The following is a 15,557-nucleotide window of genomic DNA, read 5'->3' on the forward strand; positions in this document are numbered from 1 at the left end:
CTAACCCTAACACTTGTATTTAATGTCTGAAATAATGTGGGTTCTATGGTCGATTTTCTTGAGTTTACGGGATGAAAAACCCGAGTTTCCGGGAGAAAAAAACCTGCTTGCCCTATGTAAATTTACTTATTAATAAATTGGTTATTAATTAGGAAAAATGAATTATTTTTCTTATTTTGTATATGCAGCACCCCCCACTTAAAATTTTTACCGACCGTCACTGGCATATACATACTTGAATACTAATAATCCCAATTTCTTAATATGTTTATTTTTTTATATCACTCTCCTACTGATGCTATATGTTAACCCCCCCCCCCCCTCCCAATTTTTCTCAGAATTTTCGTATCTGTGAACTAGTCTTTGATTAAGTTTTATTCTAACCCAATTTAATTCCTACATTAAAATTGGTTGAACAATGCTAGTTTGGTGTTGAAATTTCTCTCTTAATACAAAAAATTTATTCAATTTAATTAAAAATTATTATTATATTCCTGATTTACTGAGTATTTGTCTTAAAGTAAAAATGTGCTATTGAAACTTCAATTTGAATTGAGTATTCCAGGTAATGAAATACTCAGTACTGTACGCCACACAGATTCGAGACCCTTCAACATTTCTGCGCATGTAAGAAAAAGAATCCATTCCGATAATAGGGTAATCAGTCTGTATTGTGGGATGAGTTGTTTATTATTACACATCGGAAAATTAACTTCTCTTTTATGAACATTGTAGTTTATAAAGTGGTAACTATTTTGCTTGTATATCAGTTGGAAAATTTTACATATAAAGCACATAATTTTGTGTGTTGGTGACCAATTCATACATCGCCTTATTTCTTTCTTCCCTTCAACATGAATTGACTCTTCTTGGCACCAAGCCAACTGAGGTTCTCGTATCTGTGATCGGACAGTAGCAAGATTCCTCTGTGAGCTCTATTCCAATCATGTAGAATTTGACCTTCTCATAAGGTCTTTTAAATTATGCAGCATAGTCAGCAATGCAATTTTTATACCTCCATGCAGTTCCTAGGACTCATCGTAGAAGGCCATTCTACACTACTGGCACTAACCACCACCTCTCTCCCACTCATTATATAGCAATTTTATCTATTGTATGTGTTTTCTAGCTGCTTTGTCTGTTCTGTGGGATGAAAACCTCAATTTTAAAGAAAGAAAATCCCTGCTACCTCTGTATGAGATTGGCTAACACACCTTCTAATCTAATCCTGTGGCCTCCTCTTTTAAGACGGTTGCAGCTGTTGAACAGTCCGCCTCCATGCTTCTGTAAGACTCTTGCCTATCCAGTCTTTGATGTCTTTCCATTGCAGTCAGGGTCTTCCTCTCCTTCCCATCCCCTGCAATACTATTCTGGAGAGCTCTCCGGAAGAATCCCCTCATCAATTGTCCTGCAAATGCTAGTATAGTCTCTTTTCATCTTGAATGTTTTAAGAACCTCTTCATTGCTCCCTCTTTCAGTCCAGCTGATACGATCCATTTTTCCTCAAGCCCCACATTTCAGACGAATTCAATCGATCACTCATCTCTTTATCGATCGTCCAGGACTCACATCCATACATCCCCATGCTCCAGATCATTTTGAGGATTCTTACTTTTAACTGTTTGTTCAGATTTCTGTTTCCTAATATGTGGAAAGGGTGTGGGAGTGGGGACTTTTATTGGGATATTTCATCCTGGAGAAGTAAGTTTTGATACTAGAAGGATAGGGCAGGTTTGAGGTTTAGAAGTGCAAGAAGAGTATGTGTTTCAAATATTGAGTCTGGATGTCAATAAAGCAATGGAACCGGATGGGATTTTGTCACAGGTTTTGAGAGTATGCTCTAAAGAACTGACAGCTCTGTTCACCAAGCTTTTCAATGAAAGTCTGGCCATAGGAAAGATGTCCAAGAAGTGGAAGGAGGGTAAGACAGTGACACTGCCTAAGGGTAGTAGCAGATTGGAAGTGTCAAACTATAGACCAGTTATTTACTATTACTATTATTACTTGACACCTCCAGGGAGTCCCCGGACTCATCGAGGGAGGTCACTTGCTCTACAACCGTCCATCTTCACCACTAGGCATATTCTACTTTTTTTTAAAATTTTACAAAGACATTTGACAAGGCACCACATGATAAGTTGATATTTAAGTTGCAGCACATTAGATGTCAGGTTAGTAAACTGGACTGGGGATTGGCTATCTGATAGGTATCAGAGTTGTGTGTGTGGGAGGTGGTATCAAGGAAGCAGAAAGTAACAAGTGCGTCCCACAGGACTAATTACTGGCACCTATATCGTTTAACCTTTTTATTATTGAGATTGTCAATGGATTACAGACAACTGAATATCCACCCCCCTGCAGTCCATTGTCAATGGATTGCAGGGGGATATTCAGTTGTTTGCAGATGATGTGAAGCTGAGAAGGATCATTAGTAATAGTGAAGGTGTGGCAGCCCTGCAAGAGGATTTGAATAAACAGGACAGATGGGCAAATGAATGAGGATGTCAGTTTATTGCAGCTAAAAGTCAAATCTTGAAGTTTGGGATACATCGATTGGAGGCTGCATACTCTGTTGGAGGAGCTATACTGGAGGTGATGATTAATAGAAACTTGAAATTCAGGGAACATGTTGCAAAGGTGGTGAAGGTAACCCAGAGAATTGCTGTAATACCGAGAAGGATGCTGACCTGCAGAGATAAAAGAGTTGTCATTCCATTGTACAAAAGCCCGATTAGACCACACCTGGACTATTGTTCTCCAATTTGGTCTCCCAGGATTTGAAGGTGATAAATTAACTGTGGAAAGAGTGCAGAAGTGGATAACAAAGATGATATCAGGACTGTACAATGCTAGCTACGAGGATAGGCCGAGGGAATGTGGAACTGCAGAATTTGATAGATAGAAAGAGAGGTGATATGATTAAGGCTTTTAAACCATTGAGAGATAGTTACAGGGTGACTGTGAAATGAGACTGCGAAGTCATTTCAACTGGTGGAACAGGGGGAAGGAGCAAGTATTAAACCATTGAGAGATAGTTACAGGGTGACTATGAAATGAGACTGCGAAGTCATTTCAACTGGTGGAACAGGGGGAAGAAGCGAGTATTAAACCATTGAGAGATAGTTACAGGGTGACTATGAAATGAGACTGCGAAGTCATTTCAACTGGTGGAACAGGGGGAAGGAGCAAGTATAAGGGGCCATCCCTGGAAGTTATGGAGGAGAATTGTAAGAGGATAAAGAGGTTTTCTTTTTTTTTTTTTTTTTTTTTTTTGCATGGAGGGTGGTTGAACCATGGAATGCATTGCCTGATAGTGATGAGAGCATGAATGGTGAATGGATTCCAGGAGTGGTATGATAGGCTGTGTTTTCTTGGGTGGGCCTCCCACGATGAGTCTTGTAACTTCATGGAGGCCCTTCTTGTGACTTCATAGCTTTAGATAATGAGGCTACTCTGATATCAAGCCTTGGACAAGCAATTTACCAACGAACTAGATTGTATAATCAAGTGGTGTGTCACGAGTAATATTTTAAAATATTTCAAATGACACACAACTTGAAATGTAAGAAACCTACAACGCATCTATTTAACTTATTTCCCATCCATGGTACTAATGTACTATAGGTTGACCAGCCAACCTCTCATGCACAGGATCAACATAAAGATAGAGGTCTGACATTTGGCACACTAACTGCAAAACAGCTAATTCAACATAGACTATGACACTGCTATGTAATAGCCAATATCATACTGTGCAATCGCATCACAGATAACGTCTCTGTGACTGTTATTGTTCTGTTAGTGTGCAAAATGCCAGACATCAGTGACCTCCAAAAAAAAGGTATGATCATTGAAGTGCAGCTTACAGGAGCTGCCATAATTAAAACGGCAGAAATTGTAGGTGTATCAAAAGCCACAGTATCAAAAATTATGACAAGGTATTGAAACAATCGAGCCATCGTCTCCATATCGGTTCTCCAAGATTCAATCACATTTTCTGTCTGCAATATCACTAGCACAATTGGGACATATTTTGCAGAAAGAATGGTCCCAAATTCCATTATCTTATGTAAATGACTTGTATCAGTCTATTCAACATCAAATTCATGGTGTTCTAACAGCTTATTAATAAAAATTTGTGGGTGTTTCTATTATTTTGATATCCACTATAGGTAACACTGAGAGGGCAAAGGAAAGTGTCAAAAATGAAATTGGGACTGTGGAATGTAGATGATGAAGGCATATTGAGGAATTGTGGACTGCAGACACTAGAAAATAGAGAATAGAGACCTACAAACTTCTGAAAGGGTGACATCTGATGACTCTCCTGATGTGAGTCATCAGATGTCAAGGAAGACTGTGTGAATGTTAAGAAAGCATGTGAAACTGATAATGAGAAAAAAGTGTGAGTGACCATAAGAAAGTCATCAGGATACCCACAGATGAAATTTTTTATTTTATGGAGGGTGGAGAGAGGATGACAGAGCATCCATGGAAATTGAAAATGATCAAGAAAGAAGTGAGAACTAGATTTTTTTCTCATAGAGAAGCACATAATTGGAATGGTTTGCATTTTTTTTTTTTTATGTTTGTTTCCACTCACGAAAGATTATTTATGAACCTATAGTACACTTTGTACTGTGGGTGGGCTAAGGATTTTTTCTATTTTTTAAAATTTATTATATATATTTTTTACCTAATCTGGAAACCCTGCTCTAGAGACCAACCATGGAACTCTTTCAAGATACTTCAGGCCTCCAATAAGCAGGGAGGTGGTCTCACACCAGGCAACAAAATTCATCTCCCACCTAAAGACAATTACAACATCCATGCCCACAGCAAGATTTGAACCCACAGCCTGCTGGTTGGAGAGTGGATATGCTAACTACTTGGCAACGAGGCTGACACTACCTCCAGGCCTTTGGAGGTAATGAATGCAAATAACGTGAATGAATGAATTCAAGAAAAGGTATGACAGTTGGTGTTGGTGATACATAGCCTTCCTGGAGGTCTCTGGTAATAATAATAATTTTTATCTTGCTAAACACTAAATAGTGGTTACTTACCATTTCAACACTCCTTTATTTATACCCGTGCACTAATCTGAAGAACTCTTTTCTCCCAAATTTCATCAAGAAGCAACTTTTTTTTTTTTTTTCTTTAAGAAGTAACTTTCCTTTTTTTCCCTTTAGATCAGCTGCCCTGTCTAAACATTTGAAAAATTATTTTTCTTCAATATTTGAACCTTCTCTTGAGCCAGAGGCAAAAATAAGTCTAACCATCAAATTCCTTTCAAAATCTATTTGAAACTACCAACTCTCATTCAAGAAGTTTATCTTTATTTGGTATTTAGTATGAACACAGTTAATACTTTATATTGTAACACAAATCATGTATTCTGTTGAGAGTTTTAGTCGATGACTTTCACTATTTCACTAATTTTCTAATGAAAACAGTAGGGATGTAGTATAATCAGATGCTGTCCCAGTCAGCATATCTGATTTTGTTGTTAACTTACTTAGTTCATAGTTCTTACTTACTTAATTAGTTACTTAGTTCTTACTTCATAATGTATACATTATGAAGTAAGAACAAAATGGCAGAGAATGGGATATCATTGTGTAAGTCATCACAAAAGACAAATTAAGTTAATGGCATGGAATTTTTTAAGAATGGTACAATGCTGGGAAATGATGCTGATCTTTATGTGGATAAGATGAATAATAGAAAAGAGCAAATGTGGGTATGCAGGAAGTATTACATGCTGATGGACCATGAGGCTTGTTTGAATCAGAGTACAGAACATAGCATAATAAGTGAAACAGATGTCAAAGAAGATTGTGTGAATGTTAAGAAAGCATGTGAAACTGATGATGAGAAAAGAGTGTGAGTGACCATAAGAAAGTTATGAGAATGATGGTAAAAAACAGCGCAAGTAAAGGGAAAGATTTGCAGATGACATGGCGCTGTAGAAAATTGTAGAAAATGAAAAAAGAACTACAAGAATCACTTGTGATAAGCAAAGAGCAAGAATTATGAATGATATGTTAGTAGAAATGTGTGCAGTTCATGAATGGGTGGGATGAGTTCAAAGGATGAATGAAACTGTATAACAGTGATGGACTGCATTTGAATAGTTTTGGTGTGAGTCATCAGGAGAAACTGCTGGTGAAAGTGCAGAGAATGGATCTGAGCAAGTAAGAAGCAAAGATATAGGGAAATCAGGATATGCAGGAGAACAAGTCAGTGCCCAAGGGGAAGTGAATGTGTGATTAAAAAGAGAGTAATGGGATGGTCTGGGATACAGGCCATCACATTCAACTATGGAATTTGAAGAGGGGGTACTGGGATGAGTAATAAGAGAGAAGAATGCATGAAATCAAATCTCATAAGTGATATCAGGAAAACTTGCTATTCATCCAGAAATGGCATGTTATGTTTTTTAAGAATGCTAAAGGTATCAAATACTTCTAGCATTCAAAAATTGTTTGAGTAAACAAGACATGGATGGATAAGGTTGACATCCTGACAGGAATAAAGATCTCCATCAAATTCCTGTCATGTACCCTCAAGGGTGTACAGGATATGATAGTACTACATGAAAAATTTACATAATTACTAACTTCCTATCTACAATTTTCCTCCAAATCAGTCTGTTATACCTGTCAAGTCTCCAACATTACCAGATCTTATATTTCTATCTTCTAAGGCACTTTTTATCATATTAATCCACCTATATCTTGGTCTTCCTCTAGATCTTTCTCCTGCCAACCTGGCAGAGAACACTTGTTTTGCTAATCTTTCCCCTCCCATTCTGTTTAAGTGACCTGAGATTAGCTCTGCTAACACATTCCTGGATGCTAACAATGTCAAGTTCTTTAATAACATCCTCATTTTAAATATGATATTGCCACTGATGTCATCTGTTCATGCCCATAATCTTTCTCAGGACTCTCATATCTGTAGACTTTGGTCAAGTGTTTTATTTTTAATCCAGATCTATAAGTCAAAATTGGTTTGAACACTGTCTTGTATACAGCTAATTTAGCGTTTTGACTGATTTCTCTCTTATTCCATATAAATTTATTCAGTGTTTAGTATTTTGTAATACTAAACATAAAATAAACAAAATACTAAACACTCCTAAGAAACCCCACCCACCATCCACCACAGAGAACTACAACAAAACAGTCACCATCCCTTACATTAAAGGCACATCCGAAAAGATCTCAAGAATTCTCAATAAACATAAACTACGCACTACATTCAGACCATGTAGCAAATTAGCCACCCTCATCTGCTCACCCAAGGACAACATTCCTCCTTTATCACATCCAGGAGTCTACCAAGTACCCTGCTCATGCAATCAAGCCTACTACTACCAAACAGGAAGAACTGTGAACATCCGCATCAGCGAACATAAAAGATACGTCTGGAATTATCAGTATGGGAAGTCGGGCCTAGCAGACCATGCTCTGGATACCCCTGCACACAGGATCAACTGGAAAAACACAAAAGTACTACACAGAAACCCGTATAAATCAGAGAGATTGTTCTTAGAGGCGACAGAAGCCCTAAAACATGCTCCAAATCTCAACAAATATGGCTGTATTAACTTGCCGAAGATCTGGGAGACAGTCATATTAAGAAAAAAAACTAGCACTTTTCTAGGACTCTAGTAATATATGATAGCTTTTTTTTTTTTTTTTCCAGATAGAGGGTGCCAAAATCAGGACTCTAGTCTTTGTGTTGCTGCTACAATTTTGTTTAAGTACACCATGTTGTTTTAGTCTCGCATATTGTGACAAACAGTGTTTTTGTGCTCTGAAGATGCTGGTTATAACACCAGCGAAATATCAGCATTAAGTTAATAAATTAATTATTTACTTAGTTTCTGTGTTCTATTATACCGTTAAAATAATAAACAACATATTACAACAGTTATTCAATTTAGTCAGGGAATCTTGTAGACTTGTACTGGATTTATTTAAAAGTATAACATCATCTACATAAAGTAAAGAGTTCAGATTAACATCTCCGATATGAGGTTTAATACCACTTTCTTTCATAATGTGATATAGATAATAATAGAGGGGATAATGTACATCCTTGTCTGACACTAGATCTGACACTACATCAAACCATCTTCCAGTACTTCCTTCAATTCTAATTGTTGACTTACAACTCAAAGACTAAGTATTGTTTGATATAATTTCCTCATTGAACCATATAACTGTAGCATTTTTAATAGCTTTTCTCTTAGGACCTTGTCACATGCCATTTGCAGATCTACAGAATTTAAATACAGATCTTTGTTATATTCCCACAATTTCTCAACTATTTGTCGTAAAGTGAAAATCTGATCCTGACAGCCTTTATTTGACCTGAATCCAGCTTGATCTTCACCAAGCTTCCCTTTCCACAAACCTTCTTAACCATTTCTCAAGTATATTTAAATAAATCTTACCAGGAACACTCGGTAGGGAAATACCTTTGCAATTCTGATATTCAGTTTTATTTCCCTTTTTTGTATATGGGTTCTATGAGAGCTTTACTCCGATCATCTGGAATTTGTCCCTCTGTCCAAGTCTTCTGAACTATGTAGTGCAGCTACTGCAAGACTTTTTATGCCTCAATGCTTGAGCATTCTGGTCGAATATCATCTACTACTGCTGCCTTTCCATAATTCAGGCTGTTGATGGCTTTTTCTACTTCAAGTATGGATATATATTCCTGACTGCATGCCTGTTGAGTGTTTTTTACTGCTGTGCTATCACTGCTTGTTTTATTTAGCAATTTTTTGAAGTAATTACCCCAAACATCAAGGATATCCTTTTCTCCGGATTTCATGTCACCTTTATCATCTCTAATTCCTTTTTATAGCACATCTTCCACCATTTCTGAGCTTTTCAACAGCCTCCAGAATATTTTGTAAGCTTCCTGATACTTATTTACTATGTTCTTGCAAAAGTCTTCCCATGATTTTTATTTAGCTAATTATACACAGTGTTTAGCTTTCTTACATTTATCTCTCTCTCTCTCTATTCTCTAAGAGCACAAGCTGACTTATTCACCATTGCTTTTGATATGTTTTGTTCTTTTCCTCCACTACCTATTTAACTTCCTGTGTTCAACATGGAGTTCTGAGTTTTCTATCCTTGCAGACAACGTCACCCCCATGCCTCTCTGGCTGAATCAATCAATGTTTCTTCGGGGCTTGCCACTGAATCTCCAAGGTTTGGTTCCTCTTCTCAAACTCTTTCATTTTTTCTTGAATAATATTTGTGTATTTTAGTCTACAGTTCACATCTGAGGGCTGCTCAACTTTTATTCACTTTAAAACTTTTTTTATATGTTCTTCTTTTCAATATGAAATTCAATTTTATCCTGCTCAAGAGTAAATGGTGATCACTTCAAATTTCAAATCCTCCTTACACTCTAGTGTCCTGCACCAGTGAAAAAACATCACTGTCAATGAGACTTTTCTTATTCCTTGCCTCTTTTCTCCATGTGAATTTATTCATATTTTTATGTTGGAACATTGTGTTAATAATAACCAGTCCATGGCCTGAGCAGAAATTCAACAGATATTTGCCATTATTGAGCCTCCGTAGGTTGGCCGGTATAAATGAAGCCCTTTGGTCAGAAAGACCTGGATTCGATTCCTGTCAGTGACATGAGAAACCATTATCTGGTCTCTTTCAACGAAAGATGAGTTAGCCAGTCTTATACAGAGGTGGGGGGGTTCACCCAGAAACTCGAGTTTTTTGTCCCCCAGACTAGACAAACCGGCCCCATGGGGAAACACAGGGACAACTACCTTATCCTCGAGTTGTAGTTGCGAAGTCCAATACTTGGAAAGGTCGTGGGTGCTTAAGTGCCTTATTAGGACCACTTATTTTTTTATTTATTCATATGGAATGTCCTCCCTTTTTCTCCCCCGTCCCTATTGGGGCAAGTTGAACCCCCTTATGGGGGGGTTAAGGGGTTTTTCATCTGGCGTTAAGTGGTTTTTCATTTGGCGTTTTTCATCCCGCAAGCAGGCAAACCGGCCCCGTGTTCACGGGGCCGGTTTGCCTGCTTGCGGGATGAAAAACGCCAGATAAACTGGTGGAAAAACCCTACTGCCCATGCCCAAGACCGGCTAACTTGGCTATGGCTGAGGAAGATCCTCAAATTCCTCACGTCTTCGATGGGAATCGAACCTGGGACACTCCTTCCCCAGTCATATGGTTGTGAAGCGCACAGTCACTAGGCTAACCGCGCAGACATTAGAACCATTGATAGGATAGGATAGGATTTGCCATCATCATTGGCTTTGCTCTTTTCTCCGAATTTTCCATAAATATTTCTGTATGTCTGGCAATCATTTCCTACTCTGCTATTTAGATCCCCCAACAAAGCCCAACTTTTCATGTTTTCATTGTGTCGGTTGATTTCTATAAAGCCTCAAAAAATTCCTCCGCTTCTACCTTAGTAGAACCTTCTGTTATAGGAATATAATAGGATTAAGGAATATAATAAGATTATAACTCTATAAGAGAAATAAAGATGTAAAGGTATAATAAATAAGGGGATACAAATCCCTTGTTGTTCAACTGCCAGTAAGCAAAATTCTAAGATCGAGAACTATGAATCTATGAGTTTCATATATACCGAAAAACTATTGGTGAATCCAAGTGTAAATGACCACTTAGTAGTACAACACCAAGGTACAACTCGAAGCAAAGGTGGAGCAAGCTCCCTCACTATCCTTGATATTTTCTCATAATGTAAAAACACAGCCCCTAGGGGATGTAATGATGTAATACTGTAATTACATTATGAGGAGAGGTCACTACCTAGACCGGTTTCAACCTTTTTTTGAGGTCTCATCAGTGAGTAGGTAGACCTGGAAGATAAAGTTTAAGTGAAAAGAACTTGCATACCTTTACTATACGAATGCCATAAAGGTGTGCTTGTATATTATAACATAAATTGAATACCAAACGGCTATTTTTCTGGCATCCTTAATAATAAATAAGGGGATACAAATCCCTTGTTGTTCAACTGCCAGTAAGCAAAACTCTAAGATTCGTAGTTCTCGATCTGTTTATGATAAAAACATTATCTCGATAATGTTCTTACATTATGAGAACATATCAAGGATAGTGATGGATCTTGCTCCACCTTTGCTTCGAGTTGCCTTGGTGTTGTACTACCAAATGGTCATTTACACTTGGATTTGCCAATAGTTTTTCGGTATATATGGAACTCATACATTCGTAGTTCTCGATCTTAGAGTTTTGCTTACTGGCAGTTGAACAACAAGGGATTTGTATCCCCTTATTTATTATTAAGGATGCCAGAAAAATAGCCGTTTGGCTTTCAATTTAAAGATGTAAAGGTATATTTTTCATGAAAATAGAAAAGGGCAAAAGGAAGTGGAGTGTTGTTGATAACAGAAAAGCATTTAGGCCCATGCAAGATAGAGATGCAAGAAGGAAATTGCAGCAGAATAGTATATGTTTGCTATCAGAGTTGTACAAAATTTTGTTATCCATTATCTTAAATAGGATCACAAGGTTTTTTGGGTGATGCACAGCCATATGAACAAGCAGGATTCAGAGCAAGATTCTCTATAATAGATCATATCCACACTATTAACAAAGTGTGGAAAAGTAATAGAAAGTAATAGAAAAAAAGCAAATGAATACAAGGTGATTCAAAAAGATGGATTCAATTTCGTATGGCTATATTTTCTGAACTATACATCGTATGTGAATGATCTACATAACATTTGAAAGCAGAGGTCCTAAAGTATGGAATACTACCACTAGAGCACTTGCCTAGTGCACAACTGTGCAGCAGCATCAGTTGTGAGCAAAATGCAGCACAATATTTTTTGCATTCGTGATAAAACCGAGTCAGTGACTGAGGTTCAGCGTGCATTTCATCATCATTTCAACATTAAACCTCCAATGAACAAGAGCATTTGTCATTGGAATTATCAATTTGAGCAATGAATCTCTACCTCAACGATGGATAGGTCACATCGGGAATGAAGACCTGGCACTTCATTTCTGGACCCCAAGATCCCCTGATCTTACGCCCTGCGACTTTTTCTTGTGGGGGTTCATAAAAGAAGCAGTTTATGTACAACCTCTACCAACAATTTTGATTGACCTAAAAAACCATATCACAACTGTGGTGATATGGTTTTTTAAGAAGGTCATTTAGCATTTCCTGTGTTGCTGCTTTATTTTTATGCTAAAAGAACAATGTCATCTGCACATTGTAAGTAACTGAGATTTTTTCCATTGATGCTAATTCCATAGTTTCCCATGGGACGTTCTTAAAATTTCTTCTAATGTAGCAGAAAACAATTTGGATGATACAAAATCTCATTGCCTTACTCCTCTTCCAATACCAACTTCCTTTCCCCAATGTTCCGGCTTTATACTGGCTGTTGAGTTTCGATATACTCTGTTGGGATGGCTTGTTGTTTTAAGCCACTTATTATTTCTGATCAATATAGAGAATCAAAGAATTTTTAAAAATCTACAAACAGTGACGCAAGACATCCTTCTTCGGGTATGGGATGAATTCAGCTACCCTCTTGATGCTATCCATGTGGCCCAGGGGGGGGGGGAGACATTGAACATCTATAAACTTTATTGTGAGTATAATCAAATATACTTTACATCATATTTGTCACTAGTTCTATGTTTAATATATAGATTTACAAAATTGAGTCCATCTTTTTGAATCACCCTGTGTAATCTTGCATCTTCATTGTTTGTAGATTTTTAAAAATTCTTTGATTCTCTATATTGATCAGAAATAATAAGTGGCTTAAAACAACAAGCCATCCCAACAGAGTATATCGAAACTCAACAGCCAGTATAAAGCCGGAACATTGGGGAAAGGAAGTTGGTATTGGAAGAGGAGTAAGGCAATGAGATTTTGTATCATCCAAATTGTTTTCTGCTACATTAGAAGAAATTTTAAGAACGTCCCATGGGAAACTATGGAATTAGCATCAATGGAAAAAATCTCAGTTACTTACAATGTGCAGATGACATTGTTCTTTTAGCATAAAAATAAAGCAGCAACACAGGAAATGCTAAATGACCTTCTTGGAGAAAGCAAGAAAGTGGTTTAAAAATTAATCTAATTAAAACCAAACTGATGACAAATTCAGATCATACCAAGCTAAAATTAACATATCATATTAAAATTGTGGAGGACTATATTTATCTTGGTCAACTAGTTAGTTTTAAGGATAAACAAAATAAGCAATACGTAGAATAATCACACAAGGAAACATACATTTTGGTTTGTATAAAGATTATTTGTTAGGAAATTTACCTCTAAGCCTAAAAAGAAAGCTCTTTAATATTATCCCAGTTTTTACCTGTGGGAGTGAGATAGGGGCAACAACTAAAAAATAGTAAGACAGGTTGCATGTGGCCCAAAGAGCCTTAGAGAGTTTAATTCCTTTCAATTTAGACCAAAATGCATTTATTAAACTTACTAATCAGACTAAATGTTCTTCATAAAAAAAAAAATAAAAAAAACACTAGCATTAGAGACATTAGTAAGGTCTTTTTTTTTCCCCTCTGAATTAAAAAGATACAATTTTGCTGGTTTTTGTGCCCTCCAAAACTGCCAGTCCCATTCAGTTAAAGAAGTAACCTTCAGTGAGTTAGGAGGACCTTGCTGATCCTCATGAATATTTTTCACCTGCGTATATATTCTCGAGGGTCCCATTTTTCTTACCTCACATTAGCCCAGAAGACGTTTAAAAAAGGGTTTTCTATATTATTTAATAAATAAATGTCTAAGCATTTAATAACCTGCTATTACGTGAGAAGAATCACATCTTAGGTCTTGTGCGTCAATATATTCCGATCGTTATATATATATATATATATATATATATATGGTTTGTATAGTTTTGGTGGCTTTTTATTTTATTTTTTACTCCGTTTCAGTAATACTCAACTAGCTTTACTTTCTGTTAAGCTACTACGTGTGATGTCAACTGCAACGGGTTTTCCTAGAGCAAGGATGTTTTCAAGTCCGCTCACTAAAAATGCAAGTTTGCTCATAGGCATGGCCACTGCGTTAAATTATAAATTAACTACAAGAGTTAGCAGGGAAAAACAAACCTTATTAACATATACAACAACATAACGCGACCAGAAGTTTCAATTTGACTTTATGCTCACTACGGATTAAAAGTTATCTAATCAATAATATTGACAGCACAAAACGCAGCGGCCCCTGGGAAACCATGGATGGTGTTCATCATTGAATTTATAAACAAACGTATTTTTTAGTACAGTATTATGAACAAAAGAGCTTGTATTAATAAAAATTCGAATGATAGAAATAATTTATTTCTGTAAAAAAAAAGAAAAAAAAACATGGATAAAACTGCACTCACTCCTCGAGATCGTTTCATTCTTGACCTGAACTATACGATCATGAAAGATACGATCATGATGCAAATTACTTCTAGGTAACTACTTCATGCCTCTCAGGATCCTAGATCTGCAAAAGAAAGACATGTTCAATTCTGGTCACAGAAGATTTTTAGCTTTTATTTATTCATACATTACATTTATTTTGATGACACTTAATTCTTTTTTTTAATATATATGAGAAACGTAGGACATAACCAATATGGACAAGAGGGATTTTGATGCTATAAGACTTCATACTGGAGATAATGTCAAGTGCCATCAGTGAAAGCCATTTTTTACCCCCTCTGAAAACAGCAGATGACATCTGCAATGTGTCTGATGACTCCGTGGAAACTTGAATCCAATAATGTCAGTGTAACAACAATATTAAACCTGGTATTTATTTTAAATATTGTACAGATTCCATTCAGATACCATTAAATTTAATGAAATTTATATTTCATTAAATTTTGGAGTATAGTTGTTAAAAAAAATCCGCTAACGCCTTTTTATTCCCATATAGGGATATAGGCGAGGCCGTTTATCCTTATCTAACTTTTAGAGACTGAGTGGGCAGTTCAATCTCCACTGGCAGCCAATCAGAAATAGCTGGCCCAAGGCTATCACTAATTAAGCAGCAGGCAGTGATGAGAGATGGCTCAACAAGTGCCGCCATCTCGTGGTCCCTAATACAATATATTTAGTGTCTGAAACAATGTGGGTTCTACGGTCGATTTTCTTGAGTTAACGGATCGAAAAACCCGAGTTTCCGGGAGAAAAAACCCGCTTGCCCGTGCCACAGATCGACTAACTCGGGAACCAGTCGAAAAAAGGCTTAGAAACATTTCCTCTAGTCGACAACTAGATTCGAAACAAAGTCTTTCTTCGGGCGGTCAAGCGCCGTAGTATGCAAATGCCACATCCGCTGAGCTACACAGGCTCTCGAGGCCCTTTTCAAAATCTCTAAGCAAAAGAGATTATATATATATATATGAAAAAGCTTTAATGACTGATGCCGAGAATACTGATACTTTTTCATAATATTCTAACCGAGTAAAAATGAATTCTGAAAAAAATAATAAAAATATATATATATAGTTTTATAAT

General features: G+C 36.8%; 1 protein-coding gene across 1 annotated transcript in view; it reads right to left on the reverse strand.

Moving 5' to 3' along the window:
• The window catches only part of LOC150106338 (protein O-mannose kinase-like), a 30,308-nt gene extending 16,071 nt beyond the window's left edge, over nt 1-14,237 (reverse strand). The window contains exon 1 of the mRNA XM_090392980.1: nt 14,154-14,237. The gene's annotated coding sequence lies outside the window, so the exon portion shown is untranslated. The remainder of the gene's footprint in view (nt 1-14,153) is intronic.
• Between the last annotated feature and the right edge of the window lie 1,320 nt (nt 14,238-15,557).

The sequence above is a fragment of the Typopeltis vanoorti genome, chromosome 5, assembly GCF_054136105.1.
Source record: "Typopeltis vanoorti isolate ZY-2024b chromosome 5, IOZ_Tvanoo_1.0, whole genome shotgun sequence".
Taxonomy (NCBI): domain Eukaryota; kingdom Metazoa; phylum Arthropoda; class Arachnida; order Uropygi; family Thelyphonidae; genus Typopeltis; species Typopeltis vanoorti.